Raw genomic sequence first — 17873 nt, 5'->3', positions numbered from 1 at the left:
ATTGTTTTCATATTTTCTACATACTCATATAATGTAGATAATGCTAGAAATGAACACATGGACATTTCATTCAGTCTGTAGGCATGTGACATTGCTACAGATGTCACAGAGGACATCCTGACACTGTTACAAGCAGGAACACAGTTGAAGAGCTAACCTAAGCATTGTGTTTGAATGCATGTGGGGGCTGCCTTAAAAGGAGTGTATCCCCTGGGCAATCCGAATACAGGTCCTGTGACGGTGTTGTCACTATGCCACACATGGTGATCTATTGAATAAGCTGTTCTTGCCTGTTACCACTTGATTCTGATCAGAATAATACAAGTTACAAACTATTGGTCACCTATAGACTGTTGAGGGGTGATCTATGCCTGGCATACAAGTCACTCTTGGATCCCACTCTGATAGACCTTCTGGGTATCCATAAAACAAGTAGCATCCAAAAGACCTCATCTAAGTATATTAAACCTTGCTTGCAAAATAAAAAGGACATGTTGGAGGGACTGGTATGTGTCTCAGAGAATACCCATTCTCTGGAACAGGCTTCCCATCCATATGAAGCAGAATTATTCCCTAAACCAGTTCAAGTATAATTTGGACCAGTGGATGGGGAATCAGAAGTTTACCCTTGGTCTAACACCTCTGTCTCTAATGGGCAGAGGAAGCCTGTAAATGCATGACCACCCAAGCCCTAGCCTACATTTACCCTTAGAATAATCCTAAGGTACCAAAACTTATAACACATGCTTGGGATGCATGTCTAGGCTTATAAGGGTTCCTAAGGTCGTTTGCCTGGTATACACGTGTGAATCTATGAACATCTGCAATGCTCATCAACATTGTCTGGACTCATGGACTAACTGATGATGCCACACAAGAAATCAAATAGGTTCATAGGTAAGTACTAGGCTAGCTGCCCTTGTAGGCCATTTTAAGCCAGTTTCCTTTTTTATGCTTGAAATAACCAGTCCCATTTGATTAAAGATTGGCTTTATCCATCCCATGGTCAATCATTATATACTACGCCTAATGAGAATAACTGGGATCACACCATAAATAATTTGGAGACCCACGCATGGGATAAAGCATTTAGGAGCTGCATCTGTCTATTAGTGGTACATGGGGCAGTCCTGGGGTAACTGATCTGTTTCCCACACATATCACAGTTGTCAGAAAGTACACACCTGAAAGGGTTACTTGAAATGTGTGTGTTGGAATGTCAAAAGGTATGAAAATAGATGAGAGATCAAACCCTCTCCCTCTGTAAATGTTACCCCTACGTATAATTATACATAATCATATCAGCTAAGGAAGCCAGTCCTGCCTATTAAAATGTGTTTGTTTACCCTATCACAGGAAGTACATAATGCTGGATTCGAACACCTGTCTTCCTAAGTCATACAATCTTTACACCTGTAGAATAATAGATGATGCCACATAATTATTTATCATGAAGCACACAGTTGAAATGTCAGCTTGAGCATTGTGTTCACCTACATATGGCTTCCCTCAAAAGTCAGTTCAGCATTTGGGGGATCATAAACTTCACCATCACTAGTTAGCACTATGTTGATTGCACTCATAACATCTGTAGATTAAGGCAGTCCTGCCTTTCAACAGTTGTTAGTATATGAAATACAACTTACACTGTGTAGGGCTTGAACACATGCCTACCCAGGTCTACAGTGTGTAGACTGTTCAGCAGCTCATGCACACACACACACACACACACACACACACACACACACACACACACACACACACACGAGTGCGCACGTGCATGCACGTGCACAGATAAACACATGCAGAGTCCTGTATATACATGCAGACATACACACATACAAGTGCACACACATTCATTCATTCAAAACAAGCCCCCTCAACACTCACTCATACTAATGGAAGCACTCACCCATACACCTATATGCATGCTCCAACACACAAAGAAACAGACACACATGCACGCACACGCGTATGCAAACATATTCAGACAACCATATGTACATGCAAATGCACACACTTGCACATGCACACACATCATTTCATTCACAAACAAGCCCCGCCACACACACTCACTCATACTAATGGAAGCACTCACCCATACACCTATATGCATGCTCCAACACACACACACACACACACACACACACACACACACACACACACACACACACACACACACACACACACACACACACACACACACACACAACTGACAACAGTGTGTTCATTTTATAAGTACTGTAATAAGACTAGTGCATTTTCTTGAGATATTTAACCTTATATACTCTTACCCTTTGAGGGAACATACTGTGATAAGGAAACTGCATTTTCTTTGGATATTTTCTCCTGTATATCCTTATCCCTTGATGGATCTTACTATGATAAGGCTAGTGGATTTATGTAGGATATTTACCCCTTATATACCTTCACCCCTTCTGAGAACAACACACTGCTTGTGCAGCAAGTCTTTTGAAGCCCAAACAACTTCAGGATCCTATGTTGTGAGTCTCTGAGAAATAAATTCCCTTTCACCATTGTTTATTTGTTTATTTTATTTTTATGCTTATTTATTCCTCCTCTTTTCTCTAGTACTTTAAAAGTCCATCTTGTTTGTGTTATCCATTCCTGTTTTTATACTGGATTTATATCTATCATGATTTGTTCCTTTTCTGATTATTCTATTTCTTCATGTGCCCTGTGTATAGATTCACAGATTGTTACTGGACTAATGGCCCAGGGAGACTTTATAACTCTAGCCAAGTTTTCTCAAAAGAATAATGATGTCCTGTATCCAGATAGGACATTGAAGTCCGGGCATTCATTTTTTTATTTGTCCACAAGGGACATGGGTGCCAGGCTCTTGCTGGGAGGTGACAATGCTAACCGCTGCACCACTGCACCACCCTTTTGGTTTGCAGATGCCTTATAAGCCAGTCACAGATAACTCCTCAGCAATCTATAGGAGACTGAGTAGATGGAAAGAGCTTTAAGGCCCTGTGCATAAGGCAGGTTTGTTACACCTTATATTCTTTTTGTAAGGAATCTCTGAGGTTTCTCTAGTTGCTGCATATAAAATATAGTGGGATAATAACCTCTTTGGACCAAAATGCCATGCCCTTACTTATACGTTGCACAACATAAAAGGAATTCCTCACCACTGTGGCCCCATGGTGACTGAAGGTAACGCTACTGTCTACATGTGAACTAGATCCCTGACCGCAGGGTTGACTCTTAGGGGCATATTATCAACATAGTAATTAGCTGGGATGGTTGACTTATCAAAGGGTACAATTGTGCATTTCTTAGCACTGAATTTAAGACCATGACTTTGGCACCATATGTTAGTCAGAGACAGATGTTTTTGAAGAATGCTAGTGTCTGCAGGGGAGTTAACGATAACCCCCTAGCCTGCAGTCATCTGCAAACTTAGTCAGTCATAAGCCTTCAGCATTTCCTTCCATTTCAGTGAAATAGATGCCAAAAAGGAGCAGGCCAGGCCCAGTGCTGAGTCCTTGGGGACTCTGCTAGCGACTGGCCTCTTGATAGAGGTGTTCTCACCTATTTTGACCTCCTGGGTCCTATAGTCAGCCAGATGGCTATCCAGTAGGTGATAAAAGGGTTTATACCTAAATTAGTGAGCTTGTCTATAATGCCTGAGTTGAGTATTGTATCAAAAACCTTGGTCAGGTTGAGATAAGCTGTTTGCACAATCTTACCTTCATCCAATGCTTTGGTGACCCTCTCAAAAACACCACTAGATTTAATAGGCATGACCTTACTTTAACAAAGCCAAACTGTGATGGGCCCAGCATTAGCAGGTGACCTATGTCCTCATTTATCATGTCCATGATGAGTCTTTTCATGGCCTTACATATAAGACTAATAAGATGTATGGGTCTGTAGTTACCCGTATCAGTGATTGGACCTCCTTTGTGCAGGGGAATGACTGTAGTCAACTTCCATTCCTTGGGCACAAAACTTGACTGAATTCTACAGTTGAAAAGTGATTCAAGTGGATCAGAGAAGTCATGTTTCATGTTAAAGCTCAGCACTTGCTCCTAAAGCATTTTTATATAGGTAAAGTACTTGTATACTAAACAAAGTACTACATTAGCCTAGAATCCCCTTGAGTACCCATTTCCCTATAGGTCCCTTCTGACTCAGTTACACAGCAAACTTTTTCACTTTTTCTAGCATGTCGAAGGGTCAGTTGCTGGCGTCCTCCCCTGTTCAGCTGGTGAATCTCGGCATCTTGAGGCAATGTTACAATTGCCTCATGTACACAGACAACCCACTCCTTCTCCCACAAAACACAAATACATGTGAGAGATGCAACTATATAGCCAAACTGGAGGCTGAGCTCTCTCAACTCAGGACTGGCAAGACCAGACAGGAGGAGAAGGAAACCACGCACACCACAAACCCAGTTTCACATAGAACTATCACAACTGCAAAACAAACACATAAACACACAAAGACATACTCGGAGGCACTGATCAAAAATCTACCAAAACTACAGAGGCCTCCAAAGCAGACACCCAAGCAACTGCCACCTCAAGACATAAGACATGCAACACATAGTTCTCAAAGTCAGTGTGCTAAACAGTCACAGCCCTTAAGGCCAAACACAATGCCAGACACACTTGTTATAGGTGACTCCATAGTCAGACACATTGACGTCCCACTCACCAGACTGAACAAGGAAAAGATCACAGTAAGCTGCCTGTCAGGCGCTAGAATCCGCCACATAACACAAGCACTCAGGTCACTCCACAGCAAGTACAAGTATGACTCAGGCATTGTCCATGCCGGTGTGAACGACCTGAGACGTACCTCCCTGGACTACATGAAAAGAGATATAGAGGAGCTCTCAGATTATGTAGCCCAGGCCGGTATGACCCCGACCCTGAGCAGTATCCTACCCTCACCAAGAATGATGCCACAATACAGAGACAAAATGGTCAGCTTTAATAATTGGCTTAATTACTGGTGTCATTCTAAGGGGATCCAATGTCTGTCTGCCTGGGATGACATGCTTGACAAGTCACGCTGCTGCAGGGCGGCTTGCACCTGTCACCCCTGGGCTTCCGGATACTGGCAAAGGCTCCTGCCACCCCCATAGTGCCTTTTTTAGGCAAGGCTCAAATGATAAACCTACCGCCCTAGAAAACAAAAATGGAGAAAAACTAAGGGTAATATTGCTCAATGCCAGAAGTCTAAACCTCAAGATGCACACCCTCGAAGCCCTCCTCAGTATGGAGAACATCGATGTCTGTGCTGTGACTGAAACCTGGTTCAAGGCTCCTGAGAGCACCCCAACACTATCAGGTTATACCTCATATCATGCGTTCCGGCCCCAAAATCCGGACTGATCCACAAAAGGAGGGGGAGTATCCATATTCATAAAGGATACCCACACCTCCAGGTTAGTGGCAACGCACGAAGCATCGGAGACCATCCAGGTGCAATTAACCATAGGTAAACCTGCCCTACAGTTTGTAACATGCTACAGACCACCTTCTCAAACTCAGGAAACCCACACAGCCTTCCTGAAGACACTGGAGAGTATGTATGTCTCTCCAAACACCATCATATTGGGTGACTTCAACTACCCAAACATAGACTGGGAACATTACTCAAGCCCCAACACCCTAGCCCAAAGGTTCCTTGAGTTCATAAACTCAAATGCTATGGATCAACTAGTCACCATTCCCACAAGAGGAGAAAATATACTAGACCTGATCATCTCAAACATGGGGACAAAATGCTCTACACTGGAAGTATATCCCTCATTGGTGAGATCAGACCATAAATTAATCTCACTGGAGATACACATCCCGCCCCCACCCCCAGCAAAAAAGACCACAGTGAAGAACTTCTCAAAAGCAAACCACACTTCTTAAGACTGGAGTGGTATCCTTCAAGGCCCCGAGCCAGTGGAAACCACAACCCACGCTGCTGAAACCCTTACAAATGCCTTCTACGAGCACCTCCAGGAATGTATGGATCAAGCAATCCCTAATAAAATCAAGACCTCCTTTCCACCAAAGGCAGGCGCCCGGTCTGGTGGACCCCAGCCATAAACAAACTCTACAACAAGAGGAGAAAGCTACTACATGACAGAGCAAAATCCCTAAAAGGGAAGGCATCTCTGATCAATACTAGCAAAAAACTACGATCACTCATAAAATCATCCAAGGCCAACTTTGAGAGAAAAATCGCTAATGACACAAAAGACAATCATAAAGCCTTCTTTAGCTATGTTAGAAACCTGGGTGGAAACTCCCAGATATGCTCAGAATTAGTCCAAAATGATAAAAAAATCACTGAACCCACAAACATTGCCAACATACTGGCAGACAGGTTCAGTGCAAATTTCTTCCCTCCCTCCCCAAAAGGAGAAATATCTATCCCACCAGAGTCTAGCCTCCCAAACATGTCAGATGCCCAGGAGAGAGCTGCTCTCTCTAAAGTAAAAACACAGCATCAATGGGACGGACGGTGTCCCCGGCTGTGTGCTACACGAACTCAATGAGGAACTAAACCCACACATAAGGCTGCTGTTTAATCTTAGCCTTACTACAGGATACGTACCCAAAGAATGGCGTACAGCAACTGTGGTCCCACACCACAAAGGCGGTGCTTCTACGGACCCTGGAAATTACCGCCCCATAAGCTTGACGAGCCTTGTCTGCAAAGCTATGGAGAGGATCATAATGGAACTCATAAATAAAGACATTGGGGACCTACAGACACTGGATCCTACCCAATTTGGCTTTGTCAAGGGCAGATCCTGCCTCTTGAACTTGGTCGACTTTTCTGAAACAGTCACTAAGGCCATTGATGAGGGTAAGGCAGTTCACACAGCCTACCTTGACCTAGCAAAAGTGTTCGACACAATACCCCACTCGGGCATCATAGAAAAGCTCACCAGCTTAGATGTAAACCCATATGTCACAAGATGGGTTGCAAACTGGCTCAAGGACAGAACACACAGGGTTAGAGTTGCTGGTGCCATGTCAGACTCTAAGCCGGTCACGGCGGTGTCCCAGAGGGCTCAGTTCTGGGCCCCCTCTTGTTCGGCATTTATTTTTCTGAAGTGCAGGCAAACATAGGGGATTGTGGCTGACAAAATTTGCAGATGACTGCAAACTGGGCACCATAATTGACACTCCATCAGACACAGACATCCTACAGAGAGGTCTCATAGAAATGGATAACTGGTGCCAGAGCCATGGCCTTAAGCTAAATGCCAAAAAATGTATAGTCATACCCTTTGGGAAAAACAAGGTAACCCCTAATTACCACATAGGTGGTAATCCATTAAACATGGAATAAGTTATCAGGGACCTGGGGACCCAAGTTGACAGTAACCTCTCTTTTGACACTCACATTGCCAAAGTGGTTAGGAAGCCCTTCTACATTGCCCATCTGATCATGAAGGGATTCACATCCAGATCAGGAGAGGTCATTGTACCCCTGTACTCTTCACTTATCAGACCAATGATTGAGTACAACGCCCCATTCGGAATGTACCTTACCCGACACCTGCAGCAGTTGGAAAGACCCCAAAAGTTCCTCACCAAAAGGATAAAGGGGCTCAAACATATGTCATACGATGCCCGACTGAAGAAACTCCAGCTCTATTCAGTCGCATACCGTCTGCTCAGAGGTGATCTGTGCCTGACATACAAGGCCATGTCCAACCCGGAATTAATGGACATGCTCCACCTCAAAAAATCCAAATCCACCAGAGCCATGAGAGCAAGAGACTTAAACCTCAACACAGATATAAATAGGACGTGCTGGAGGGACAGATTCATCACCCAGAGACTCCCTACACTATGGAACAGAATCCCAGTCCATGTGAGGCAGAGCCCCTCACTGACTCTGTTCAAGAGAAATCTTGACGAGTGGATGGGAGATCGTAGGTTTACCCCGGGAATCATCTCTGTATCACTGCTGGACAGAGGCACAGCAAACTAATGGGTATAGTATTCTCATCCTAAGGGGTGGTGAAAGCCACACACACTCTGGCTAGGCTTATAAATGCCCTAGGGCAGATAGCCTAGTATGAACCTATGAACCTATGAACCTATAATCAGAGCAATTTCCCTTTCTATCCTCTCACTTTATATACAGTTTGTTAAATCACCTGATTGATTAACCAATTAACAAATTGCATTCTTAAAATGACATCCCAAATAGTTGTTAAAATGGTTTTAAAAGCATTTTAAAATACTGCCCTTTAACTAACCACCTAGTGCCTCAATTTTAAAATAGGTGCTAGAGAACAGTTATCATTTAATCCCGGGGGTACTGTTGCATTTAACTTTATCTGCCACAAAATCTCTCTAAGGTTAAGGTGTACATTAGTGACTTTCCCTTGCAAATCAAATTGTATATAATCCAAAACAAATAACTTAAATTCATAGCGCTGGTGTATACAAACGTGCCTATATAAAGCATTAGTAAGTTTTTTGTTCCTTATGTCCAGATGATGTTCATACATATGTTCTTTTAGTTTTCTTGAGGATTTTCCTACATAAAACCCTGGACATTAATTACATACAGCAACCTACACAATATTCCTAGAGTAACAATTAAAGTAACCCTTACTCTTGTATTTCATGTTGCCAATAATGACATGGTCATCTCCAACTATATATTTGTACTGTTTACAGGAGCCGCACTTATAAGTGCCGACCTTTTTATTGTTGGTCTTACAGGGATTACTATTACATCTTTCCAATAACTGTTTAAATGATGTATCCTTTCTATAGACCATCTTTGGTTTGGAACCAAACTTTCCAAGTAGATTCAAATCACTGGCAAATATCCACCAGTTATTGAACAAAACTTCCACAATTTCTGACGTATCCAAACAAGACGTAGTAGTAAACATCTTACTATCCCATGTCTGACTTTTGTTTTGGCTGTTATTGCTGTTACTGTCCATATTATTTGATGTAACAAGTGATGTAGCATTGCTACCATGTAATATCGGTGGATTGTGCAATCCCTAACAGAACCAAGATGCTATCCTCCAAAAAAAGGAAGCTAGTCTGGTGGTCCCTTGCTCTAAACAAACTCTACAACAGAAGAAAGAAACTGTTGCAAAAGAGAGTAAAATCCCATGATTGGAGGAACTCCCTGGTCATCCTCAGTAAGAAGCTGCGATCCCTGATAAAATCCACCAAAGCTAGTTATGAAAACAAAATTGCCACTGATTCTAAAGACAATCACAAAGCATTCTATAGCTATGCCAAGAATCTCAATTGCAACACTCAGATCTGCTCTGAGTTACAGCACAATGGCACTAAATATACAGAACCAACTGATATTGCCAACATCCTGGCAGATAGGTTCAGTGCTAACTTTATCCCTCTCTCATCCCCTAAAGGGCCCATCTCTATACCGGAAGAATGCAAAGTATCTGTAATCACGGCTGCACAAGTAAAAAACACACTCTCCAAAGCCAAGAACACAGCATCTATGGGATCTGCCAACATCCCAGGCTGCGTTCTACATGAATTACAGAATGAACTGGCACCCCACCTATATACCATGTTCAATCATAGCCTCACCTCAGGCTTTGTGCCCACTAAATAGCGCACAGAAACGGTTATTGCACTCCACAAAGGGGGAACCACCACGGACCCTGGGAACTACCGCCCCATTAGCCTGACGAGCCTGGTCTGCAAGGCTATGGGGCAAATCATCATGGAACTTATAAACAATTACATTGGTAATCTCCAAACTCTGGAACCTACCCAGTTTGGGTTTGTAAAAGGCAGCTCATGTCTCCAAAACCTGATAGAATTCTTTGAAGCAGTCACCAAAGCTGTAGATGAGGGTACGGTGGTACACACAGCCTATCTAGCTCTTGCCAAGGCTTTTGACACCATCCCCCACTAAGGAATTATAGACAAACTCACTAAACTAGGTATAAATCCCTATGTCACAAGATGGGTTGCCAACTGGCTCACTGACTGAACCCACACTGTGAAAGTAGCAGACTCTAAATCCAACTTCAGACCAGTGACAAGTAGAGTACCACAGGGTTCAGTCCTAGGTCCTCTCCTGTTTGGTATCTACTTCTCAGAAGTACAGGCTAACACAGAAGGTCTTTGGCTAACAAAGTTTGCAGATGACTGCAAAGTAGGAGCCATAATCAAATCTCCTAATGATGTGGATATCCTACAAAAGGGCCTCACTGAGACAGATGCCTGGTGTCAAAGTCATGGCCTCAAGCTCAATGCCAAAAAGTGCATTGTCATCCCTTTTGGTAAAACCTCTGTACCCATGAACTACCACATAGGCGGTAGTCTACTTAACACTAAAAGTGTAATAAGAGATCTTGGGCCACAGGTGGACAGTAGTCTCTCCTTTGATAATCACATCGCCACAGTAGTCAGGAAATCCTTCTATGTGCCACACCTCATCACAAAAGGTTTCTCATCCAGGAAAAAAGAGGTCATTGCTCCCCTCTACTCATAACTCATTAGACCCATTTTAGAGTACAATGCCCCTTTTGGTATGTACCTTACAAGACATCTACAACAACTAGAAAGGTCACAGAAATACCTCACAAAGAGGATTACCAGCCTCAAACAGATGCCCTACGCAGACCGTCTCAAAAAACTCCAGCTTTATTCTGTCGCATATTGCCTACTCACAGGCGATCTCTGCCTAACATACAAAGCTATGTCAAACCCAGACATGCTCTACGTAAAGAAATCCCAATCCCTCCGAGCTACACACTCTATGACCTAAACCTTGTCACCACAATAAACAGAACATGCTGGAGGGATAGATTCCTGTCTCAGAGACTTTCCATACTCTGGAACAAACTACCTATCTATATGAAACAAACCTCCTCATTAGCACTCCTCAAGAAAAATCTTGATGACTGGATGGGAGATAAGAAATTCACCCCGGAGATCACTTCTGTGGCTCTGCTTGACAGGGGCACAGGAAAATAATTTTCTTGGGTGGCAAAAGCCAGGGTACCATTTGGCTAGACTTATATAGGCCCTAGGGCCAATAGCCTAGTACCTATCTATGAACCTATAAAAAATGCCACTATCCCTTTTGCTTACTACCTCCCTTTTTATGTTAAAAACAAAATCACTGGGATAACCCCTAACAATAAACATCTCTGTTAAAATTTTACACTCCACTAAAAACTGTGAAGCATCTGAAACCATTCGAGTGATTCAGACAAATTGGCCTTGGTATAAAGCAAAATACTAATCTTACTGTATTTGAATGTAATTACTACAAATGGATGGAAAATTCACCCTCGGTTTAGCACCCCTGCCCATTATGGATAGGGGAAACATGCAAATGACCCAACATATCCTTGTTTGACCTGTCTCTAGGTAATATGCATGCTTTTCTCCCTAGGCCTTCTCTGAAAATGGACTTCTACCCAGGTAGACTTTTTTGGTAATTAAATTTCAATAAATGGATAAATAAATAATAAAATGTAAGGACTAAAAACCTCCATGGGAATGTGAGGCAAGGCTTCTTAAGATCTTCACAGCTCAATAGTCTGTTAAGTACCTGCCAACCCATAAGCTAATTAAAAAAAAACCCTAAATGGCCCATCTCAATACCGGAAGATTGCCAAATTCTAGTAATAATGGCCACACAAGTACAAAACGCACTCTCTAAAGCCAAGAATACAGCATCCATGGGACCAGATGACATCCCGGGCTGTGTACTACATGAACTACAATATGAACTGGCACCTCACCTAAGTGTCATGTTTAATCATAGCCTCACCTCAGGTTTCGTGCCCACTGAGTGGCGCAGAGCTACAGTTATCCCAATCCACAAGGGGGGATCCACCTTGGATCCCGGAAACTACCATCCCATCAGTCTGACAAGCCTTATCTGCAAGGCCATGGAGTATTATCATGGAACTTATAAACAAAGACATTGGCAACCTTCAAACACTGGACCCCACCCAGTTTGGGTTTGTGAAGGGCCGATCTTGTCTCCTGAACCTGATTGACTTCTTTGAATCAGTCTCCAGAGCCATGGACAAGGGTAAGGTGGTCCACACAGCCTATCTAGACCTTGCTAAGGCCTTTGACACCATCCCCACTCTGGAATCATAGATAAACTTACTAAGTTGGGCATTAATCCCTATGTCACCCAATGGGTTGCTAAATGGCTTACTGATAGAACCCACACTGTAAAAGTAGCCGACTCCAAATCCAGCTCTAGACAAGTGACAAGTGGAGTACCTCAGGGTTCAGTCCTGGGGCCGCTCTTGTTTGGCATCTACTTCTCTGAAGTACAGGTCAACACTAAGGGACTCTGGCTGACAAAGTTTGCAGATGACTGCAAACTGGGAGCCATTATTGAATCCCAAATTATGTGGATACTCTACAAAAGGGCCTTACAGAAACAGATGCTTGGTGCCAGAGCCATGGGCTCAAGCTCAATGCCAAGAAATGTATTGTTATCCTTTGGGAAAAAACATGTATGCATGAATTACAATATAGGTGGCAGTATACTAAACACAGTAAGAGAGCTAAGAGAGTTAGGGAAATAGGTGGAGAGTGGTCTCACCGATAACCACATCGCCACAACAGTCAGGAAATCCTTCTATGTGGCACACCTCATCACGAAGGGCTTTTCATCCAGAAAAAGGAGGTCATTGTCCCACTGTACTGTCCTCATTAGACCCATTATAGAATACAATGCCCCATTTGGTATGTACCTCTCAAGACATCTGCAACAACTGGAAAGGCCTCAGAAATACCTCACTAAAAGAATCACAGGCCTAAAGCAGATGCCCAAAAACTCCAGCTCTACTCAGTAACATACAAGGCCATGTCAAACCCAGAGCTGTTGGACATGCTACACTTAAAGAAATCCCAATCCCTCAGAGCTACCCAGGGATCTAAACCTTGTCATCACAATAAACAAAACATGTTGGAGGGATAGGTTCCTGACCCAGAGACTCCCCAGACTCTGGAATAGATTGCCCATACATGTCAAGCAGAGTGCCTCTTTGGACCTCTTCAAGAGGAACCTTGATGATTGGATGGGAGAAAGGAAATTCACCCCAGGGATCGCCCTGCTAGACAGGGGTCCAGGAAAGTAAATAATGTGGGAAGAAATAGCCAGGGAATTGTTATTGTATAGGCCCTAGGGCTGATAGCCTAGTACCAACCTATGAACCTATGAACCTATAAATAGATCTAAAAACAAAAATATGCAACAAATGCATAAAAATACATTTATCCACAATAGTACAGATTTAACACATAATGCATATGCCGTAAATGACTTCTCATAAGGTTATTCTATATATAAAATATATATATAAATGCCAGAATTCCGATAAAACCTCCTGAACAGATGGTGGCAGTAGCTCCTCAAACAGGATTCAGATGCATATGCCTGAATCAAGAAAGTTGATGCCACAGACCCAGACCAAAGGCAGGTTTGCAAAATGCACATCTTCCAAAGATTTCCAGCCTGGTTCAGGTAAATGTAGCAATATTTAATTTGATGAACTAAATATGAAAACAAGGACCTAAAATAGTGGTTGTTTTAATGAGAGGGGACCCAGATTATGCAAATCCAATAATTAAATAATAAGATCTTAAATATGGCTATAGCTGTAATTGGCAGTCAATCTTACAGCACAGAAGGTACATAACAGAGTAGGGAGCCTGAGTCAGGACTGAGGCTGATGCATGCATAGCTAGCAGCAAGCAAGCAAGCTGCATATGTGACAGTCTCCAAGAAAGACCACTACAAAAGGATGTCTGTCAGATTTTCTAGGAGTGGAGGATACAATACTGCTTCCTGGTGACAAGCAGTGAGAGCCGTTTGCTGTACCAGTGTGTCACTGCAGTGTGTGTATGCATAATATATTTCCCACTTCTGCTGTTGCCTGTAACGACTGTCTCACTACAATATGCAATTTTTATAGTGGCCTGAGTCATAGATTGTTGCTAGTCTAATGACTTGGGGGACCTTTCTCAGCCTTGCCATGTTTCCCAAAATAATAATGTCCTGTATCCAAATGGGGCATTGAGGGCCAGGCATTATAAGCTACCTCTGTCCATATGAGACATGGGTGCCAGGCCGAATGTAAATTTCCTTTTCTCTATCCAGGTTGCACTTAAATTGGGTAATAGATGAACTCAGCTTCACATGGATGGGAAGTTTGTTCCATAGGAAGGGCAGTCTCTAGGAAATATGTCTGTGTCTTCAGCAAGTTAAGTCAAAGACAAAATTCAAGTCCCTAGACCTTGTATTTCTGGTACTCTTTGACTTACAAATATGTAAGAGATTTACAAGTGTGGGGTTTGCGGATGTCTTGTAAGCCAGACATAGACCACCCCTCAGCAACCTATAGGAGACTAAATAGAGAGAAAGGGCTTTAAGGTGCTCTGCATAAGGCAGGTTTGTTACACCTTGTATTTTTTTTTTGTAAAGGAACCTCAGAGGTCGCTCTAGTTGCTGTATATGCCTGGTCAGGTACATACCAAAGGGAGCATTTTACTCCATGATTGGTCTGGTAAGGATGGAGTACAGTGGAATAATAACCTCTTTGGATCTAGATGCCATGCCTTTACTTATAAGTTATTAATAACTTAATTATAGCTAATTAATTATAACTGATCATTTTAGTTATTGTTTTTTTACTGGGTGGGAGGCTTTGTATATTGGTTAGTACTTTTACATCTCATATCCCTTTAAGCTGCTTAAAAAGCACCAAACCAAGGGTTTCCTATACCCCCACCACTATTATTATTAGCAGCTGAACCTGAAAATACATCTAATTTCAAAGGTGTTAGATTGGAAGCTACATGATGCAATGTCCCTTCTTCACTCCATCTCCTTAAAACAGTGCTGCAAAAGTAATCTCTAAAAAGAACATTTCAAAGGGAATGGTTGTATTTATTGGTCTAAGGTAAACAGCTGCAATTCTGAGAGTTTTCTACAATTCGGCAAGTCTGAGGTAAGCTGAAAACTAGCATCCTACCTTCTTTTTACCAAATAAGGATTTTTTTACCTTCATTCAGTGTTCTTCCCATTTTGGGATGGACAAGCTATGGTTATGTGCCAGTTGACTTCCCACTAAGACTTACCTAAAGAAACTGTCACCTGAATCTAATAATTAGCTCAGCCTATCTCTTAGTCTTTTGCATTGCAACTAAAATATTTTTCAGTTTTCCAACTCTTGAAAGATAAGACTTTCTGGAAAAGTACCCCCCCCCCCGCTCTTGAATCTAGTATTCTGTTATTTTCATAAGTTCATAGGATGATAGTTTCATAGGATACTAGGCTATTGGCCTGCAGGCCCTTATAAGCCTAGCCAAAAATGTCGCCCATGTTCCCGCAAAGTCAGGACCTTTCATTGAAAGACTTCATAACAAATCCTGATGAGGATCCCACAGAAGTCTGTTAAATAACCCTTTCCCCTTTTGGTAATTACCAGTTTTCTTCTATGTGGGTAGATTTTGCTCCAGTTCATAACTATCTTCAATATTCTTGTCGAGCAATGTGCCTGTAAACAAACCAAGTTTAGCATTTTTCTAGATCTAGGTCAAACTGTTCTTTGTAGCCTTAGACCTCCCTGTAAGATCTGGCTGTTTTCCAGTACCTGATTCTCTGAACTGGGATGTGCTGCAGCTATGTTTTGGCATATTTTCCCTACTATGTGTGCCAGTACTCCATCAGAGGCAAACAGGATAGTGCCATCATTTCTTGCAGACCTTTTTTAATCTCAATGAGGAGAGTTCTGCAAAAAGAAAACCTCACCAAAATGGTATCCTGGCACATATCTATATGCTTGGGGCAGAAGGAAGTCAGCTTTTACTTAACTTGGAATAGTGCTGTAGAATGCTGTCATCCAACCTAATTCTACCACACTTTCTTCCTAACTTTTCAAACTTTGTTGCCTGTCACTACGCCTTAAAGTTTTACATCCCTTGGGACATATTCGACCAATGACTAAAAATTACCTCATTGTAATTCCCTAAAAAAAAAAACAAACTACTACTTACTGAATTAACCTGATGTAATTTTCCTAATGAAAATCTTTTTTTATTTCTGTATTATGTAATATGGGTTTGTACTATACAAAATATGCATTTAACATTTAATTGAAATGTATATTATGGATTTGTGCTCTTTCTGTACTATGTATTTGTATTTCTCTGGAGCTTTTCTCCCCGGGACTCCATTGAAAATGGGCTCCTTGCAGCCCAATGGACTATCCTGGAAAACAAACTGCAAATAAAATAAATAAATAAATTTGAGGACTCTTACGATCATGGACTGTTGCAACTCCTACTCATACAGACTAAAGCAATGAAACTACAATTTCGCAGACATGGTATATCTGAAGTGAGAAATGGGGGCCAGAGTGGTAAGGATATAAATTGCTTAGGAACTTTATCCTGCAGACCTGGGTTTGATTCCCTCCTTTTCTATTCACAATATGTGTCTCTAAGCAAATCACTTAATGAGACTGTGTTGCAAGTTTGCCCCTAAGAAGGGGAATTGTTAAAAAATAATTGATGAATCATTTTAATTATAAAAGTTGGATTTTATAATGGGAAAAGCTGCTACATGTGGGGGAGGGGCTAACTCGATGTTCAGTCTTTAGTGTTGTTAATAATCAGACTCAGAACCTCTCTAGAGGCTGTTTAAGAATCTGCTGCCATGTAGGTTGGGTGCAATCACCTGAAACTAGCGATACTATCTGTCAGCCAGCTCATAGACACATAAGTAAGGCTGCATGTATGGAATTCCACCTGTCCTGTGGATGTGTGGCAATTGCCCCTCAATAAGAGATGCTATGTCCTGCACTCTTTGCCTTGATTGATATATCGATTATGTCTGCCAAACTGCAGCGATCAGATGATTAGTATTTCCTGAATGCTTGTTCTGTAACAAAATATGCATCTCAAAGAGGCACCTAGACTCGGTGGGCTCACCTAGTTAGAAAATGAATACAACCAAAAATAGAATAAAATACAGAGGAACAATACTGAATATGTAAAACAGTTTTGTTGTATCACAGACTTTTGTCACAACGTTATGTCGTATCGCAGAGTTTTGTCACACGATTATGTTATATCACAGAGTTTTGTCACTCCATTATGTCGTATCACAGAGTTTTGTCTAGCCGTTACGTCGTATCACAGAGTTTTGTCATGCAGTTATGATGTATCACACAGAGTTTTGTCATGCCGTTATGTCGTATCACAGAGTTTTGTCACACCGTGATGTCGTATCACAGAGTTTTGTCACGCCATTATGGCATATCACAGCCTCACAAAATATGTTATAGACCTCAGTAATGTCATATGCTTTTTATTCATTTATTTATCTCCATTTTTCTTAAATTAGTAACAATGCACACCAAGTAGACACAAGTATCTCTTTTCATAAATGATATAACAGCGCTATGTGGTGAAGCAATTTGCTTTACCATGTAGTATACAAGTGAAAAATGAAGGGATCAAACTCTGAACAAGTTTGTAGCCTCGACCCACTGTGCCACAGTGACAGTTTTCAAAGGGTGTCAGAACACATGATTGCATTACTTTACAGTCATTTTTATTTCTCTTCTTGTTTCAAAGTTCATTTATTTTAAGGTACAGCTTATTTTTCATAGGCATCATATGATCATAGGCTTTACGATGCAACTGAGCTATGAGGCCGTTTCTGATTTGCCAGTACCCACCCTTAGGCCCTGTCTTTCATTTCAAGGATGTCCAGGTCAGTCATATCAAAGGTGAACTTATGTCCAGCTCCTAGTTAAAGGCAGATAATGTGCACACTGCTTAACTTGAAAAGAGAGTTTGTTTCAGAACAGATGAAGG

The 17873-nt window shown here is 41.9% G+C and overlaps 1 protein-coding gene across 1 annotated transcript in view; it reads right to left on the bottom strand.

Moving 5' to 3' along the window:
• PLEKHS1 (pleckstrin homology domain containing S1) overlaps positions 1-17873 on the bottom strand; it is a 452990-nt gene that overhangs the window by 168828 nt on the left and 266289 nt on the right. The window lies entirely within an intron of this gene.

This window comes from Protopterus annectens, chromosome 14.part0 (assembly GCF_019279795.1).
Source record: "Protopterus annectens isolate FY-2018-M chromosome 14.part0, PAN1.0, whole genome shotgun sequence".
Classification (NCBI taxonomy): domain Eukaryota; kingdom Metazoa; phylum Chordata; order Ceratodontiformes; family Protopteridae; genus Protopterus; species Protopterus annectens.
This window is presented reverse-complemented; position numbering and strand designations above follow the sequence as displayed.